Here is a 20,584-nt window from a genome sequence, read left to right as displayed (position 1 = left end):
TTTATTTCACACTTTTTCTGTTTTTTGTTGGGCTTATAAACTGTCTGTCTTCTTATGTTACAACCTCACTCTATTCCATGACACACACACAGCTGACAGCGAGACAAAGTCTCTCAGCCAACACACCTGTCACCTCCTTACAGACATTATTATAAGACACGTGCATGTATGTCTGTGTGTGTGTGTGGTTGTGTGTGTGTGTGTGTGTGTGTGTGTGTGTGTGTGTGTGTGTGTGTGCGTGTGTGTATGCGTCTAGACAGTACAGTTGAGGTCAGTTTCATGTGGTGATGTGGCATGTACACAGCATGTCAGTCTGTCAGGTATCCATCGTTCTCTCCCTCCCACGCTCTCTCTCTCTATCTCTCTATCTCTCTCACACACACACACACATACACACACACACACACACACACACACACACACCTTCAAATGGCCTTCAAAAGAAGAAGACAGATTCAGGCATTGAATGCCAGCTCAGCCATTCTTCACACCTCAGCAAACATATGTTTTTTGTGAGTTGTAGATGAAAAGATGCCTGGGTGTTTAGATTAAAACTATCATATTCATGTTTCACAGACAACTTTTTTTTTTTGAGATGTGTGTATGTAGCCAGGTTAATGTGACACAATCATGCCCATGGTGGACAAAGAGCACTGTCCTGTTAAGGGTCATGTTGAGAATGCCTCCACCCCCACAAAACAGACTAAGATCAGTTTTCAACTGGATATGCAGCAGAAACACAGGGATAAATAAAAAGTCTTGTATCAGGCTATGTATTGGAAGAAATGTTAAATATATGTATTGTGAAGCAATGACAGGTGAACACTGGCAAGTATGTATTTGAGTAATGTGATCAGGCACCTCATTCAATAATAAATAAAGTGTCTAACAATGCTAAAATGTTGTTTTTTTGTAATTTAATAAGGCTCTCAGGCCCCATAAACTCAAACTAAATATGTTGAATTCTTGTTTTTTTAAGCAGTCTCAATGTGAAGTGACCTCACGCTGTGCTACATCAGGGCCGATCCACGTACACTAGGTAATTCAGAGTCTAAACAATGCTTATTCTGACTTTTTTCAGTGTGAAACACTGAAACTACCCGCAACTCTGGCAGCCGTGACCCGGTAGCCAAATATCACCTATATCATATTCTAACAGTGTTACAGTTTTAGGGGCTAGTCTGGCCTCCAGTTGTTGCATGACCGGATTTCTAAAGTAGCAGAAAATAACACACTACACCACTATGTCTGCTAAATCTGCCCGAGCATTTAAAGCATGTATATACTTTCTGGTATAACATAAGCAAACAGGACATTAACTGAACAGAGGTAGAAGAGAAATTGACTGTGTAGGTTAATAGTTAGCATTGTAGGGGTGCCCTGGTGTTCTAGGGGTTTAAGGCGTTAACCATGTAATTGTAATGTTTCTCTCTGCCCTCATTTCTTGTCAGCTCTTTACAATCTGAGGAATAAAATGGCTCAAAAAATATGTGTGCATATCATAGTTCCTTGTTCATATCTGGATTTGTCACGTGGTAATGAAATTAACTGTAATAATGAAGATAATGATGAGATATTCAAGAAAATAAATTACTTTAACAGCAAGCAAACAATAGAAAAACACCAGAAATCACAAGGGAAAAAACAAATACCACATTGAAAGTGAAGTAATACGCTGAAAAAAGTGTGTCCTGTCTTATTTTTCCAGCAGTTGACCTTTACAGTGAACAATGACCATTAAACACAGTACAGCACAGTACAGCAGTATAAAAATAGTGCATGAAACTAATAATGTATTGAATGAAAAACCAACTATAACAGAGGAAGGGTATACTTTCACTTTACTTTGACAATAACTCAGTCTCTTGCAGTGACTGCAAAACACCAATATACCAATATACATGCACAGCTTTCATCTTTCAATCATTACTCAACTGTAAATATCATCAAACTACAAGCAAAAGACAGCGGCAATATTTCTAGAAGCCATATAAAAAAAGGACCTATATTCCCTCTGTCCTGATAACTTGGTGACCTCTGGTCTATTGATTTATCATAGAGCAGACCTAATATCTTGTTATCGGTTGCTGCAGTCGTCCCCAAAATTATATTCAGTATACCTGCAGCTGTACTGTTCAATGATAAATGATACTATTTATATGCTGGGCTTTTGTCATACCTTTTGGTTTATTGAATTACAGTTATAGTACTTAACAGGTGCACCTTTTTTGGTGCCTGAATTTTCAGAGGGTGTGATCACTTTGCAGGGAGGTCCTCTTTGAAAAATTGTCTGTCAGTGTGCAGTGTTGTACAATAGGTCCTTAAATGAAGTATTTTCAGACCTTATTGGGTCTGATTTAGCTGGAGCGTTGGTTGGGTTTTGCCATGTCAACCGAGGTCAGGTTGGAAGGTTGTTGAAGTCAGTCCCACTGGAGCCAATTATGCACAAGATGTATGCACTCACCATACTGTGAGCTACTCTTGATGTCCACTGTGTGACATATGGCAATCACTGTGGCTGTCCTTCAACCAAATGACCCAGGTTTATACATTGTGAAGGCAAGTGTGTGTCCTGTTTTAAGGCCCAGTCACACAAGCATTTAAAACAGCAGAAAACAATTCAGTCCAATGGAATCACTGCAATCAGTGAATTTGCTTGGAGGGAAGTAAATCTGTGTGAATTTTTCCCTTCGAGTTCAAGTTTTGTGGACACTCTACTTTGCATAATTTATCAATGGCAAGCCATCTTAACAGTGCTGACATTTGGAGGAGCTGAAGAGTACAAATTGAGGCAGCTATTGTGGCTGATTAGCTTTTTGTCACCATCCAGTTTTATTTAACCCTCCTCTGTTGGAATATAAACTGCTCCACAAAAGAGTAGTTATTTGCAGACAGGAGACAATGGTACAAATTGTCTTTTGAATAAGGTGTATGAACTTATTGTCCTATTGTCCCATTAGCTACTGTGCTAATGAGCTTGCTAACTAACAGAAAGCCTGCTAGCTTTTACCATAGACTGTATAAAATAATGGACATAGCCACCATGACATCACCCATTGGTTTGGGGATTTGTGTTTTGAAGCCTCGAATTTGGCATTTTGACCGCCGCTATCTTGGATTTATGAGCCAGAAGTGATGAGAAGTGAGGCTGGGACTGACCCTAACACTAGCTGCTAGCTTGGTTAGCATGATGCATTTACAGTCTATACTTAACTGTGATAATGCTAATGCTAATGCTATTGTGCGCTAGCAAAAATGAGCATTTGGTATAACCAAACGCTAAACAAGACTTCTTTTTTAAGTGACTTAAATGTTACAATTAACTTTCATTAACTGAAAACACACTGAGATAGCAACAGCTACATCTATACTCTGTGAATCTGGGGTTACACGATGTTTACATTCCCTAACCAAAGTTGTCGCTGTCGTAGAGACTTGTCAATCACAACGTAGCCCTTCCCTAAAGCATACCCTCCTTTATCGTCAAAGTTAATTTGTAATTTTCCATAGACGGACATATAAACATACATACAAATGGACTTCTTTTTGGAGCCAGTGGAGTCACCCCTGCTGGCCATTAGAGAGAGTGTAAGTTTAAGGTACCTCTGTATTGGCTTCACTTTTCAGACCTGGAACTACCCGCTTGGCTTTTACCCCCTCTTTCATAGCTCCTTATTAAATTAAATGATGTACAGTGCTGAAAACAAAATGCCACGAGGGAGTAAACAGTACTGTATAGAGAAATTGGAAAGAAGCTACTGTGACTGACTAATTCTAGTGTGTTCTCAGCTGGCTGGCATATTAGCAGTTAGCTCACCAGCTACAGCATGACCAACTAGCCATGTGAGTAGTCATTATGTCACCAAGCTTCTATGACCAAATATTTTACAAAGACACACAGATGAATTTCGCTGTGCCACTTTCTGATGTGACTGAGTTCTCAAGCAGTGCTGAATCTGGCCTCTGACCTTCCCACATGGGTCAAATAAATAGTTTTAAATATTTGAGTCCCATTGACACACCTTTTTATCAATTTCCACAGATTGTGAGAGACTCATGAGTAATGTCATGCATCTTTGCTAGCTTTATCAGGGTTTTTACAGCCAGAGGCATGGAGCGCTTTCCAAGACGACTTCACCTGCCTGACAAAGCAAATCAAGCGCTCCTGCAGGAAATGAAAGCAACAGAAGACAAGGGAGGAGAGGAAAGTGTGGGCCAGGGAGGTGAGACAGCAGTGGGGAGGATAGGGGTGGCGATAGATATAAAGAGAGAAATAAAGTGATAGAAGGAAAAAGAGAACAAACAGATCAAAAGGTGAAGATGGAGACAAAGATAGTCAGTGAGACAGAGAGGGAGAGGTAGCGTAGTAAGTGAATTAGCTCCAGTGGATAAGGAGCTCCATGCTGACTGCCAGCTTTGCTAATCCTTCTCACATCTGGCTGGCAAAGACATTGTGAGTGTATGTATGTGTGTGAATGTGTATGTAGGAGTGCCATTGTAGGGCAACATACATGTGTAGGGTTGAATTTGTGTGTGAGAGTCTGCACAGCTCAGCTCATGTTTATGTACATGCATGTGCCTATATATTTGTCTTGCCTGCGTGGGTGTGTGTATGCGAATGTGCATGTCTGTGTATGTGTGACTCCCACAGCAAAGAGCTGCATTCAGAGTGATAAAATTGTCACACTGAAACCAAACCATCCTCGAGCCTTACTGGCTTAGTTTGGTAAATTGTTTCTGTGGGATAATATCTCATTTATACCTTCATTACTGTCACCGTTGGCTGAAAATGTTGTATCTCAGCATTTCAGAGTGTATCTGGTGGATTTCAGCATAAAGGGGCATTTCACTTTTGAGTTTAAGTTGAAACATATGGGCAAAAGTTATGAGGTTTTCAATTAATAACTGCAATATATGTCAAGTAAAGTGTAATGAAGTCAAGAATCACAAAGTATGCCTTATTGGGCAATATGTACACAATAAAACACAATAATCCACTCAAAATACAATAACATGTTACTAGTCAGTAATCACAGATAGCATGCAACATCTGGCTTTAATTGTATATGTACAACACAAGTAATACATCATAAGTTATACAGTATGATACTGAACAAATGTAAACAAAGTGGTTTTATATGAATGAACTAAGCCACTATCTCTACTCAGACCGTGAGGAGTCTTCCAAAGAAAAGCGGCTCTGTTAGAGAAAGCTCTGTATAGTTGATTCAGACAGGCTTCAGATGATGCAAGTCCATGCAATATTTTGTATGTGAGCTGGGGTAACTTGAAATTGGAGCAAATGTGTGGAGGTCAGGACAGGGCTAATGTGGTCATCTTTTTCAAGCCAGGTTCACATTTTCACAGCTGCATTTTGGACAAGCTCCTGGGCGCAGATCCTGGGGGGGTGGGAGGGGACGACCCCCCCCCTCGCCTCCCCCCTCCCATTAATTATTTCTAAATAATTAAATAATGTAAATTTAATAGAAGCCAGCTCCAATTTTGAAATAATTCACATATGACCAAAACACCTTTTGTTGGTTCTATGTCCCCTCTATGTATCCTGCTCAGTGGTCTGAGCTGTTGCATATACTAAACTAAGTGGTCATTTGGGAAATTAAGTTAATGGTTTACTTAATCCTGATACCTTTGCTTGCTATTGGACTATGTTTCCCAGATTCCATCTCTGTAGCATTTCACTTGCGTTCATCAGTGAGTCAGTCTAGTGGCTGGTGACTGCTAGGACCATAGGGTACACCCAACCTTTATTAGAGACAGACCATTATTAGAGACAGACATTTATATTATAGTTACATTAATTTAAAAATTCAGAGACTCAGTTCATTTCCTGATGGTGAGTGTTTAAAGTGGATGGGGAGGAGCTACATCTTAAATTTTTTTAAATTTTGGCATTTCCATTAAGCTTTTCTAATGCAATACTTCAAAATGTGCATAAAAATCCATTAATGGAAACATGGCTACTGTGGCTGTTTCTGCTTGTACTATTCCTCCCTGCATTATTTCTAACTAATCCACTGAACAAAGAGCTCCAAATACCTCCATATGTTGTGGTGAAGAATAGCAACCACTAATGAAGCTCGGCTAATTTGGTGATGAACACATTTCATTTCCTGTAAATTCTTCACAATAAAATCTCCTGTTATTTAGTCATTTAAAAGCTTTTAATATGAAGCAGTAAAGCAAGAAATGTAAGGTTTGCATCAGCAGTAACTTAGCATAACTGTGATACATGCTGCCCCCCAGAAAACTGGCCAATCAGAGCAGAGTGGGCTCATCGGTAGGGAGGTCTTAAAGAGACAGGAGCTAAGACTGTCTGTTAAGAGACAGGGGCTGAACTGAGGGGCTGCATAAAGGGCCAGTTTAAGATAAATAAGGAGTTTTTTGAACTGTGAATCATGCAAAGCTACTCTAGTGGAGTCCCAGAGTAAAAATATACAGCTGGAAATGAGCATAATAGGTCACCTATAACATCCTTTGAATAGCTTCTCTTTTATGTTTTATGTAGCTGTTTGCATTTTAAAACTTTGTAACTTTGTTTTTAATCACTTTTTATACTTTATTTCTCTAATCCTCTGTTTTGATCTCTATATTGACACTGAAATTTAAGTTACTACTACTAAGACAGTATACTTATTAACACCAGGTTTATTCCTATATCCTATATATTTCGCATAACCGTGGAAAACCTGCTGGTTTGGTGGAAATATATTAAAAGTATGTTTAAAATGGACCATGCTACGTGGGCCTCTGAGCACTCAACTTGGCCTGCACATTATAATAAAACCACTTTGGTCAGCTGGCACTCTCATAAATATTAACGAGTTATGGGCAGCCCTACAAGTCTATCAGTGCTGTACTCGCTCATTCATCAGACCGACTCATCTGCAAATCCATCCTTGGCAAGACTCTGCTTTATCTGAGCTCACCAGTCCACATCTCCACCAGCTCCAGCAATTTCCCCCTCTTCCTCTCCTCCTCCCCTAAAGCTCACATTTCCTTTGGCTGTAACCCACTCCACTGTGCGGCTGCCAGAGATTGCAATGAGTTCCAAAATCCCTAAAATTGATCTTTTCATCCCAGCCATATCCTTTAAAAATAGGCTAGTCAAAACACTTTCTGGTTGCTGCACCTGCTGTCTTTCTTGCCTTTCTAAACCACACAGGCCTTTTCTTTCTCTACATCATGTGCTTTGATAGTTGCCTGTTTTCCCTTAATGTACGCTCTACTGTATATGTTGGGATTTTATCATTAGCCAGACTTTTTTTTCCTCTTTGTGACTTGATCTCAACTCTGCCTCTGGCTCGACTGTCACTGCAAATAAGAATTGATGCCCAGCTAACCTACAAGGTTAAACAAACACAAAAAATGAAATAATAATATTGCACCACTGGCGGTAGCGACATAATGAGAGCATTATGATAATTAAACATCCTAATAAGCTTGGGTCATATTTAATCTCTTTGAGCTTGAGGTGAGCTGATGTGGAGGATGCCTCATCATAGAAACGCCACTAATAGAATAAACACAGTTGTTTCCAGTCTCTCTGATTCATACCAGTTTAACCTTGATCTTTATATATATATATATATATATATATATATGAAGAGAAGTTATGGATCTGCTCTGTTGAGATTTTAACATTCATTTTTCTTCATATCATGGTAATTCGTAACATTTACCAAGACTGATCTCCCTGAAAGTCATTAATCACAGTTTTAATTTCCTGAATTGTTGGATCTTGCCTCAAAACGCTGGCACGGTTAGATAGAAATTGTGCTGTCAAGCTTATAATAATCTCTTATTTCATTTATTTGCAGTGAGCAGGATCAGTATATCAGGTCAGAGATATCAGTGGGCTGATGCTACCTGGGATGCTAACTCACTTCTTCACCTTGATGTTGTTGAGTTAGCTGTAGAAAAGATTATCATTAAAAGGTTGGAAATTATAGATTTGTGAATAAAAACATCTACTAAATGAGACATCAGTTACTCATGAGGAGAAGGATGTTCTTAGTAAATCCTCTAAATATACTTATTTTGGGGAGTGATCTATAGTCAAAGCTCTGACACACGTTATTTCCATATCAAATCAAAAAGCACTAGAAAATTATATATTCAACAAGTTGTCATAAACTTGCTTGGACCAGTGCTTCGACACCATCCAACATCTCATAATTCAAGCATTCAGCATGTTTTGTGAAAATACAGCAGTTGTGTATTCATGAAATCCATCAGAGATAAGGTTTGTTTATTAAGTACTATGTGAAAATAAAAGCCGTTTACAAGGTAAAACTATTTTTGTGTGCCAGCTCTCAATAAATGGATTAATTATGTGGAGTATATGACTGAGAGAGATCAAAGCACTTTGACTTAACACATACAAAAGAAAAGAAGATCACCACTTTCACAACACTTACATCACTTTTAAAAGAGAATGCTGCAAATAAAAAAATATATTAAGAGACACATTCACCAGTTTGACAGCACATACACAGCATACAGAAACACACTGCAAATGTAGAAAACACAAACAAATAACTAGTCTGTGCTGTGATTCTGACATATTAATTATTATTGATACATTTGCATGTTAATTTGCTTGTGTGTTACTGCTTTATTTGATTTTTTTAAATGTGATGTATAAAATAATATAAAATAGTGAAGATGTTTTTTCAACATGTTGTCGGAGAAGCAACACAAATCACATCTTATCATTTTTTAGATTTTATTTACTTTTTACTTTTTGCTTTCACTCCAAAGCACATTTGAACTTGTTTTTGAATGTTGCTATAAAATTTATTATTATTATCTTATGTTTTGTTTATTTGCTCATGTTTTCATTCTAGTGCATTGAGCTCTCTCTGTCACTATAGTATTATTAAATGGATATTGTGGTCACTCCTCAGACTTTGAGGAGTGATGATTATGTACTTCCCTGTCATATCTAGATATAGAGTGGAAGAGAGGAGTTTTATGAAATGCTATAATATTGAGCAGCAGCAGAAATTGTAGTAGTGTAGCAAAGTAACAGCATACAAGAAAACAGTGAAAAGTCTTTGGCAGCTTAAATAGACCACCTTATTGTGAAAAGTGCATTGACTATATTGTTGCAGTGAGTAGAGTGAATTGGCTTGTTTCTCTCCATTTGTTTCTCAAAACAAGATGAATAATCAGGCTAATCATGATCTCAGTATTGGGCCAAATAATCATGATTATTATAAAGCTATTATCATGGAGCCTCTGCACCTACCTGGACATTTTCTTGACCACAAACATCAATGAATATTTTGGTCTGAGTTTTGCGTCATTGTGCTGAATTACACAATGTCCTGTGTAAAAATGACTCATTCTCAACAAAAGCAACATACTTGAAACCTACTTAAAAAGCACTTTAGCGCTTTACTTTTTCATTATTGATGGATGGTTACTGGAGGCAGGCATTCAATCCTTTTCTCTGTCTACTGTCATTAATTTGTGAAAACAGTAAAGTGCGTGTCCTCATTTCAACCTAATTTTAAAGTATGCTTCCTAATGGCAGGTTGCTCTCAAGCTCAATTCATGTTTCCATCGTTGTTACAATACAACAGGTACATTTCCAAAACACAGTCTACTCTAGTTTTTCCAGTTCTGTGCTGTAGCAGCTGTTGGTGTGGACAGACAGATGATGATTAAAATTAATAGCATCAGACACAGATCGCATACACAATGACCCACATTTGACACAGACACACAAACAAACTGCATAGTACATGTGCTAACACACAACACACATGCTGCACTGATTACCAGCCAAGACCAGTGTGTGTGTGTGTGTTTCAGAGAGAGAGAGTGTGTGTGTGTGTATTTGCTGTTTATTGTGGGGTCAGTCATTAGTGATATTGGTTCTCAGCAGCTGTTGGCCTGCTCTGTTTCAACAGCAGGACACAGGATGATCTCTCTCTCTCTCTTTCTCTCTCTGTGTATATAATGAAGTAAAATTGGGAACATCAGTCATGAATCCTTCCCTGAACAGATTTTTTTTAGAATTGTATTACAAACACTTTGCTTGATCACTGCTCATTTTTACAATAATAAAACCTTATCATCACAGTGAGTTATGGATGTACTTAAGTGCCAGTTCCACTTTTTGAATCTATATATTCGCAAGAGCCCATGTGATATAAATTTTGTCATCTTCCCATGTTTGTGAGGGTCCTGTATGTGCAGACCGTTCCCACTGAAAAATGTGTGAACACGTCTATATACGCACACACTCAACATAGTACATACAACAGAACTACATGCACATCCGCAGTCCATGTTCATTTTGGAGTATGTCTGGCTCTTTAGTGTAAAAGTAAGGACAGGTCTAACCCTAACCCTAACCATAACCCTAATCCTAACCCTATCACAGCTAATCGAAATTTACTTGTCCTCAGTTCGTATATAGTCCCCTACTTTGTATAAAGTCACTACATTTGATATTTTATCAAATGTACAGGTGTGCCTGCCTGTCTATGCCCTATAGCTGCACTGTCTTACTTGTCTCTACTTTCTATAATGCCACTTCTATAGACAATGAACAATCTGCTTTATTTCCTTTTTATACTGTACTACTCATACTCATACTCATACATTTAATTAGTTTAACTCCAGCCTGTTAAATGTCATTTTCCTTTTCATTGTTATTTATATTTTACATATTTTTTACCTGCCCAAATGGTAATAACGGCACACTGTATCTATCCATATTGTTTATCCATATCAGATTATATTAGAAATGTATTTTTGAAAAGGATTTGTATTAAATATTTTTTAATCATTTTTTACATTGCATATATTTTCATTATATGATGACAAACTACTATAAATAGCCAGATTTATACTTTACTTTGTAAACACCTTTATTGTGCAAATGCACGAAAAGAAAAAGCATTACAAATAACAAACCTCACCTTAGGATCCATTTTGTAGTTTCTTTGGAGCTTTCAGTCATATCACATGGTCTTTGTCAATTGTCATAGAATTGTACAGTAGATGTACAAATTTCCATTTTACTCACCATTATATTTATCTTAGATGTTATTGTATTACTTTACTTGTCCCACAAAGTTTTGTTTATATTTTTGTTTCAGTTTATGACAATGGCTTTTACTTAACATCTAGTTTTTAGATTAGATTTAGGCGGTGGTGTTACATAACCTCTGCCCTCAGAGAGAAAATTTACAAGTCACATGTGTGTAATAAAACAGAATGGCATGAATGTGGAATATAGAGGAAACATTAACAATATGCATCCCCACTGTATTACCTCCATATCACTTCATATCAATTATTACTGCTTTCAGCTTCCTGATTGAAATGAGCAGTAGGTGTAACATTTATGGGGGTTATAACCCTTAAAGTGGTGTGTCTGTTGAGTGGGTCATCATATTTTTGCTGCTGAGCAAAAAAAAGGTATTTTCCAAAAAACATAATTCAGATTTATTTTTAAAATACATTTCTAAAATCTACAGTGAAATATGAATACGTTTCTTGGATCCAGGGTTCCTATAGAGCTCACTGGATTTAGTCATTACACAAAAGACCCTCTAAGCTTTCAATAAAATTTTTATTTTCCGCAATTGAAAAACCAAAATGGAAATGTAGACTCTACATCTAAGTGCTTTAGTGGAAATAGCTCCACACATTGTAGTTTCTGCTGGAGATAAGGCTAATGTGGTCATTCTTGGGGGAAGTAAAGACTCTATGGTAATTTCCTGTAGAAATAGCAGCTTCCACAGGCTGTAGCAGTTAGTGAGATAGATGGTCCAGCGGAGAGGTGGGAAAACTACAACTCAGCATTTTTTACTTTATCTATTAGAGGGGTAATATTGCATGATCAAGTGTGGGACACATTCACTCACACCCTCACTAACTCTCTCTATGTCTTCCTACCTCCTCCTCCCCACCCCCCTCTCTCCGTCCATTATGTTGACTAATGAGTGCAGAGTTTCCAGTCCATCCAATAGTCACTGTCCCTCTTAAAGTCACACACAGAGCTCCAGATGATTACTCTGCTGGATGTAAAGTGAAGAGGACAAAGACACCAAAATCTGTCTGCACTGTGCAACACTGTTAAGTTATAGTGTAGAATTAGCATTGTCCAAATCTTTTAGGTTGAGCTGCACACTTGGACTTCAGTCAGCCTAAACTCATAAATATGAGGAACTGAGACTTAACTTGGATTTGACAGATGTGAGACTTGACTCATGTGAGCCTTACAACCTAAATAATTTCCAAAACTGTTATAAATCATTGCTGCAAAAATAAAGCCATTTACTGATCTTATATGGTTAAGGTTTGGTGAGGTTTGTACACAAACAACTTGGTAAGGATTGAGGAACATTATGGTAATATGTTACTATGTTAATATGTTATGGTTAAAAAAAAACTATTATATTAAGGTTCAGGGACTGTCAGCATCATAATCTAAATAAAAACTACTTGGTTAAGGTTGTGGATCCCTTGTGCTTCTTTACAGTGCTTCATGTGCATTTTGTGCTATATATCACAACCTCTTAGCTTGGTATTAAAGTTCTTTGAGAAATGTACAATGTACAGTGAAGTGCACAGTCTCTCTGTACTCTGTAAATGGAACCACGTTCCCGAGCATGTGCAGTGGCGTCTGCCTTACACTGAATTACTCTCCAGAGACTGCAAACGTGATTGCTGTTATTAGTCTTTGGAGCCGTTTTTAAAAAAACTACCATGACATAATCTTTATGGTGAAGGCTTTGGATAAACACACAATACTTGAAAGTAGGATGAGTTTATTGTTGGTTTGGCTCTGCACATGAGATTTGCTGACAATAATAAAATGTAGAAAATCATCAGTAACAGTATAAACAACAGCTGTGGCGGTGACGCACAGCTCATGGAGGCAATTACACAATTACATGAACAGTACCTGGAGTTGGGTTTTTTACTTGGAGTGGTTCACCACACTCCTCAGTGTGTGATTTGTAAAGAAGACCTAGCTGATGATAGCATGTGGCCTGCACTACAAACTGGAAGTGGAAGCACTTCAACAAGAGAGCTGCTGTAGGAGTTCAGCAAAGTGAACCTGAAGGCAACTGAGGCTTCATACTGAGGTCTGCAAAGGCAGGAAAGACCCATACTTTTGTGGAAACATTCATGAAGACATTAATATAGGATATAATAAAGATGTGTTATTGATAGGAGGTTGTAGGGGAGCAGTTGAAAACTCTGGTCTACTATAACATGTTTACAGTGAGTGCTGTAAGTCCTTTCAGTGGTAATATTCATATTCAATATTCTCAGACCTGACATACCAGCTCTACCTTTTCGTAAGTGAAAACCAATTTTCATTTACTGTAACGGCCAAGAGCAAATATTGGTAACCATGTGCTGTGGTATTGTGAGTAGGCATACACAAGTTTCATACCAGTCAGAAACTACACCAGTTCATCTGAGTGACTTGTCTTCCTCCTCTGTGGGTGAAAATGTATTAATCACTGAAATCCTGTGGTTTCATCTTTGGGTGGGAAGAGAAACTTGCCACAAGCACATTCTAAAATGAAACACCATTAACGCAACATAGCTGATGTAACCAGGTTTAACTTTGGAGCAATTTCAGAGGAACAAACATGTACTGTATTGATTCACAGCACAGTCATTTGTAGATGGATGTAGAGCAACACATGTTAGATACTGTAGGTAGGTATGTAGATAGGTACAAGAGTGTCATGCAGTCAGTTTTTTTGAGGGGAAACAGTTCCACAACGTGTGTTTGTTAATGTTCACACCAAATCAAGTTGTTACCAGCAATTATCAACTTTATCTTCTATGTTTATGATCAAACTGCCCCCCCTATCAGTTACTATCTTAAATGAATGACACTTATTAACACCATATTGCATTCAATAGCTATATTGAACAAGAAAATGTTAGCCAAAGGGCTAACGTTAGCTGGTTAGCTAGCCAGCACAGTTGTTTATTTAACATTTAGTAAAGAAAGCTCACAAACATGTACCTACTGTTCTTACTGGTACTATTTAGCCCCTGACTTTTTTTTTTTTTTAAAAAGTCTCCTTATGTCCACTGATTTGCAGGACACATTTCAGCTAGGTTAGCCCTTGGCAGGTTAGGGAGGTGGTTAGGGTTAGGGGTCTAGGGGTCAGGGGGGTGTGTAGTGTGTCATGTAGGTCTGCAAGACATGAGTCAAAAAAGTTTTCTAGCTTCCAGGTTTCCTTCTGCAATTTGCAGCCTGCTGAATATGCACAGTATTCTCTCTCACACTGGCACCGACTGTGAGTGCCCATCAGCCATAGACTTTACAGATTTTAAAATCCCTTTTTTGGGCTCCAGGAAAGTTTTACAAATATAAAACCCTCATGGATTAAAAATTAACAATGCAAAGACTCATAATTGACCTTATTTGCAGTTAGAGGTGTTCTGTCCTGTTTTACAGACGTCTCTTTTATAAAGGCAGTTTATGGGGAAAATGCTTTTTGCCGCCATTTCCAGCTCTCTTACATCCCTGAACAGAGAGCGGGGATCTGCGTGTAGCAGGCACAGTTAAATACGAATAAAACATACAGAAAAATGACTTTTTTAATATATTACATTAAAACCACTTATTGTGAAAATAGAATTGAACAATTTCTGAAACCATTCAATCTAAAATATTTGAATGGACACGATGCCTCTAGGTAGGTGGGTAGGTTGTAATACCCTTTAAGGAAAATCTGTGATTTTGAGTTAAAACATTTTATTTGACAACACAGTTGAGTAAAACGGGTAGTAAAGAGTGAGAATAGAGTGATCAAAAAACCAACAGACATTAGGGAGACAAAGACACTACAGCAGTTATGTTGAGATGAATGAGTGTGTGTGTGTGTGTGTGTGTGTGTGTGTGTGTGTGTGTGTGTGTGTGTATGCATGTTTGTGTGTGTATGAGAGAAAAAAAGACAGAGAGCAGTCCAGTGGTTATTAATCAGTAATTAGTGCTCTGCGATGTGTTGAGGATTAATTTACTGATTCTTCTATCGCCCATCTGCTGTCTCCACACACACACACACGCACACACACACAAACAATTTTAGACTGAGTGAGAAAATAAGCACACACATACACACACAAAGCCCCTCTATCTTTTGGTAATAGTCTTGTCTGATTCCACGGTGTGTTCAGCTGATCTCTGATCAGTCTGGTCCAGCTGGACTCAGCCTCCCTGCGGCTGCATAACAGAATCATCCTAAACTCTTTCTCAGACGATAAGCAGTGTGTCGCCTGCAGACCCACGCAGCCTCTCTGCGACATCCTTGTTGCTCTGTGGGAGCACCAAGAGGAGGAAGAAGCAGAGTTTCAACTATGTACAGGCAACAATAACACCATCATTATTCTGAATGCACTGCTGTTAAAGTTGTATAACTCTACATGCTTGAAATTTGTTTTGATTTTGTCTCTGTATTTGGTGATGTTCAGTCTGTTCCTTTGAATTTTTGATCATCTTCTTATTGTTTATACACGGTGGCTGTCACTGCTCATGCTAACTATGCAGTTTGTCTTCTGTCTGGATTGTATAAACTTAAATAAAATTTCATACACATTTCAAAAATACAGATTATATAATTTCCTGTGTAGGACAGCAAATAGAAATAGAAATGCTGAACTAGCTCAAATCATTATTGTGCTCTACTAATTGTAAAGAGAGCACATAAAACAAACATTTGTACATACCTTTATGAAATTGTCACAGACTCTTGCACTCGAATTGAAAAGTTGATAATTATATATATATTTCACATTGCATTTCAGTTCAAATCAAAACAAATTTATCATCTACACTTGGTTTGGCAATCTGGCATAGTTTAAGGATTCAGTCACACCAGCATTTATAACCATGATATTGGAATTTCACATTAGAGTTAGACACTGGTGAACTTTGGGCGCTCAAATTTGCACCGTTGACTTGTGCTGATCTTTGAAGAAATTTGACGCTACATGTATCCTTTTAGCTGTGTGGTATCATGCAGTTTTGTATAACCCTGCTCTGCATATACAGTAAACTGATCCATGGCATAGTCAGCCTACCTTCCTGTCCTTTCCTCCCAGCCAGTCTACCTCGCTTTGGTGAACTGGTGTTTCTTGCATTGAATGGTCCCAATATGAAAAGGGTATATTTATAAAGCAATAAAGCAAGGGTTTAAAAACTGTACGGCAGGTCAGTTTTTCATTTTTCACAACTGCTTTGTCTTCTTAACGATGATGGTCTTTGACATATGTACATTCATTTTATTATGTTAAAAATGTCAGTACACATGGCTGCTAGTCCTGTGATAAAAGGTTAATATTTGTGATACTACATCACTCTGTCATTTCGAATGGATATATCTTTTAGCACATACATTTTTACCATAACATTATTGCCATTGAGAGTGCAATTCTTCTCTCTATAGTCTACTTGTACTTTATCAGTGCGGTGGAAGTAATTTTCTGCTCTATACCGCAGTATCTCTTTAATAGAAAAGAGTACATGATATATTATTCTGCTAAATTCTACAACATGACCAGCAGTTTCACAGCAGTTTCCATGAGAAGGAGCCTGTTTCTTGTTCTGCCTGCCGGGCTTTCAACTGCTCTGCACTCACCTTTCACCAGAAATTACTGATTTCTCAGTGGCCGTCACTTACAATGTGAAATGGCCTAAAAAGAGGTGAGGCAGTACCAAACAGCGAACTCATTTACCGGCTGCAACACTAAAAGCACTGAGGACAAGCTGTATTTGACCAAAAATATATATATATTTTTTCCCATTTTTGTAAAGTCTTATGTGCTGTTGTCATGTCAGTTTGAATGATTTGCACATGTAAAAATATAATCTATATCAATATCAGAGACAATATTAGTATAAAAAAAACTAAATATGTTTGCGCTATAACAGAACCAGCCTCTGCTAGAGTAGTCATATGTTCATTGTCTTGCTCAAGGGCACCTCAACAGCATATTTACAGCGAGCAGACAGTGTTCCTACATTCACCCGGCTCATGTATTATCCTCTCAACAAAAGAGAACCGAAGTGAGGCGTTGCTCTTTGTAATGAGAGCTTCTCCACAGTAATGAAACTTGTCTGGAACAAAGAGAAGGGTTCTAATATCAAACTGTGTCCTATTATCATAATAACTGACCTTTCTATTGGCTGAGAGGGGGACATAGCCTCAGCTCTGGCCCAATCCAAACCTATCGTCTTGATAACAACCTGGAATTGTCCAGCATAATGGAGTACGGGGTGAAAAGGAAAAAGGTGGGTGGAGGGGGTGGCGTGGGTGGTGTAAGACTTGTCTTTGTCAGAAAAAAAAGGACAACAAAGGGAAACGGGTGCTGAGAGGGAGACAGGAAAGGAAGGCAGGCTGGATGGTGAAGGAGGAGGAGGAGGAGGAGGAGGAAAGATGAGGAAAAGAGGGGAGTGGGAGGGAAGGAGTGCAGCGATGTTTCAACAAAAGGTCTCATGTTGAGAAACACTCGTTCTCCCTCACTTTCTCCCTTTCCCCCTCATTATCCCTCCACAGGACGGAGGGGAGGGGGTTCAGGGAGAAATGGCATTTTCATTTGTTCTTTTAAGGGCTCCTTATTATCACCTTTCAAGAGAAGCCCTCGCTTTCTCCATCTCTCTTTCTCTGTCTCTTTCTTTGTTTTCTCTTGCTCCCCATGCAAAAAGAGGAACTAGAAGTTTTTATACTCTCTTGTCTCTCTCTGTTCTTATCCTCTGTGTCTCTCTACCTTTCATTCTCTCCCTCCTTTCTTGTTCTCTCTCTCTATTCTGCAGTATAATTGCATGGCTGATTAATTATAAGGGAATCAGAAAGAATGAAAAGAGGAGTTGGCATTTCAACCTACAAAGAGAAAGGAACCCCGCACCTACACTCTCCCTCTCTCCCTCTCTCTCTCTCTCTCTCTCTCTCTCACACACACACACACACACACACACACACACACACACACACACACACACACACACAAAACCAACAACAGGTTTTTACTACCACATTGTCTTGTAAGAAGGTTCTTGTCTCCCAACATGCAATCACACACAAACACACTCCTTGTGATTGCACATACACACTCCAGTTTCCTTCACATTTTCACATTTTCATGGTTTTTAGCCTCGCCAGAGACTGTATATAAAGATGAGCCTAGCAAGGTGTAACGTCACCCATTGGTTTTTATTATAGCCGGTTTGAAGCCTGAAGCTGTCTGTAACTGCTGATGACCTGCTGTACCTCCTGAGCCCCAAAGGTAAGAAGGGCAACATTATATACTCATAAATCTCAGAGAATACTTCTTCACTATGAGGCACCATGAGGCATACAAAACCCAAAATGCTGTTTATACGTGAAAACAACACCAACATTTTCAAACTCATCATGTACACTGAGATGCCAAGGCAAAAAGAAAACACCTAAATTATTATTCTTCCTCTTATGGTTGGCAAACAAGAACTTTCATATACAGAGACAGTGCACAGTGCATTTCAGTATAGCTAGACACACAATTTAAGTGGTTTCACCAATATATTTTTCTGTTCTGAGTATAAAACAGTGATTTGATCATGGATCATAAATGCAACCTGTTGACCAACTTGCTGCACTGACACCTCAATTACTTTATTTTTTTGCTGCACACAAAGTCATCCGACAACATAAACATGAAAACAGATCCATTTGTATATAGGTATTGTGTGATCAGCATCATATTCCCATTCAAAACACAACCATCTATTTTCAGATTCATCCACTCTGGAGGGCATATTGGAAAAGCTCTGTTTTTGGAGTGTGAAAATACAGGTTTATCGTGGACAGAGGGACAAATGGGAAAGACTGTGAGTTCAAATTTAGCCAGCTTAGTGTGGACATGAAGTGTGAGCCTTTGCAGTTGACTGGTTCTCTCATGAATATTCATAACCGGGTCCCAGCCAGTTGGCAGGTTGTCATGAGCTGTACTCCATTTGCCAAGCCAGTCATCAAAACCAAAAGTTAATGATCGTAGTATTGCATTAGGAGGATTCAGTCTGTACATGTGATATGATTTTGTTGACCAAGGACTTATCTACATCCTTTTAAACATTTATATTGAAACATCATCATTCCTCAGTATAGTCTTATAACAGACATGCAGGCAGTCATGATACTTCTTGAAGTCTCCTTCTTCCATCTGTTGTTACCATGTAATGCAATGCAGCTCATACACCCAAGTATATTGAGACTGAGTTATCTGACATTATAAATCCCTGCCAAAGATTCAAAGCAGATGTTCGATTCTGGTAAACTGGTGATGTATAAACAGGCCTACGTGGCTTGGATGGGAATCTCAGAGCACAGGATGACTGTGTACCCTGCTGGTGAGTTTTACCTCTTAGCTTTCCCTCTCCAAGTGGATCAATTCCAGAGGATTGATGGAGTTTTTCGACGCAGATTGATGTTGTCGATGTTACTGCAGAACCTGGATTCGGTGTAGCTCTAAATCTCTCCCCTTCTATCTCTCTCTCTGTTCCAGTTTGTTGCTGTGCCTCAAAATCAGCAGCTTTAGCAGAATAATTTTGGGCTCAGGTCGTAAACATCCTGTGACTCATCTTTGGGTCACAACCAAGAAGCTCTACTAGTCATTTGTTTTCTATTTTTCTCTTTACCCCCACGCTTTTTGCAACATCGCTCCTGATCATTATTTTGAGTTTGTCTGATGGGTTTTTGTTGCTTTTAATGCAGTGAATCCATCATAATGCAGCAAGTGACTGTGTGTGTGTGTGTATGTGTGTGTGTATGTGTGTGTGTGTATGTGTGTGTGTGTATGTGTGTGAGACACAGAGAGAGAGTGTGTGTGTCTGTTATGTGGGTTTGTGTTTGTACATGTGTCCCTATATGCAGTGTTGGGGAGTAACTAGTTACATGTAACAGCGTTAAGTAATTAAATTACAAAATGAAAGTGATTGTAATCCGTTACAGTTACTGAGAAGAAATATGTAATTAAATAACATTTACTAATCAAAATGTTGGTGTTACAAAGGGTTAAGGGACAACGCTGGTCAGCTAAACTGTTAGGACAGGTTTGAGTGCAACACAAGCAAGGGAAGGATGGCTTACAAGGAGCCTTCTGTACATCTGGACAGGCTCCATTCATTTGGCAGTATGCGCTGAAATTTTGAGCGTTGTTTTTGATTGGTTCTCTTATTTGAATTTGCACTGCCTCTCGTCTGCCAATCAAATCAATACACATTACTCTAAGCAACCTGAGTCTGCCATGCCTGCGACCAGCCAACCACATCAAGGCGGGTGGCCATGTTCTCGGACAAGAACTCCTTTCAGTGCTGGAAATGAGGTTCACAGTGAGGTTTACACTGCCTGGTTTAAATGTATGATTTTAGGACTTTTCAGCTTTATTGCCCAATTTAAAACATTTGTTAGAAAAGTAATCAAAATGTAATCAAATGTAATAAGTTACATTACTTTGATGAAGTAATTAAAATAGTTAAATTATTTATTACATTTTTAACAAGGTAACTAGTAATCTGTAACCACAGAAATCA

The sequence above is a fragment of the Thunnus thynnus genome, chromosome 18 (genome assembly GCF_963924715.1).
Source record: "Thunnus thynnus chromosome 18, fThuThy2.1, whole genome shotgun sequence".
Classification (NCBI taxonomy): domain Eukaryota; kingdom Metazoa; phylum Chordata; class Actinopteri; order Scombriformes; family Scombridae; genus Thunnus; species Thunnus thynnus.
The sequence above is the reverse complement of the archived record's forward strand: the minus strand, read 5'-3'. Positions refer to the sequence as shown.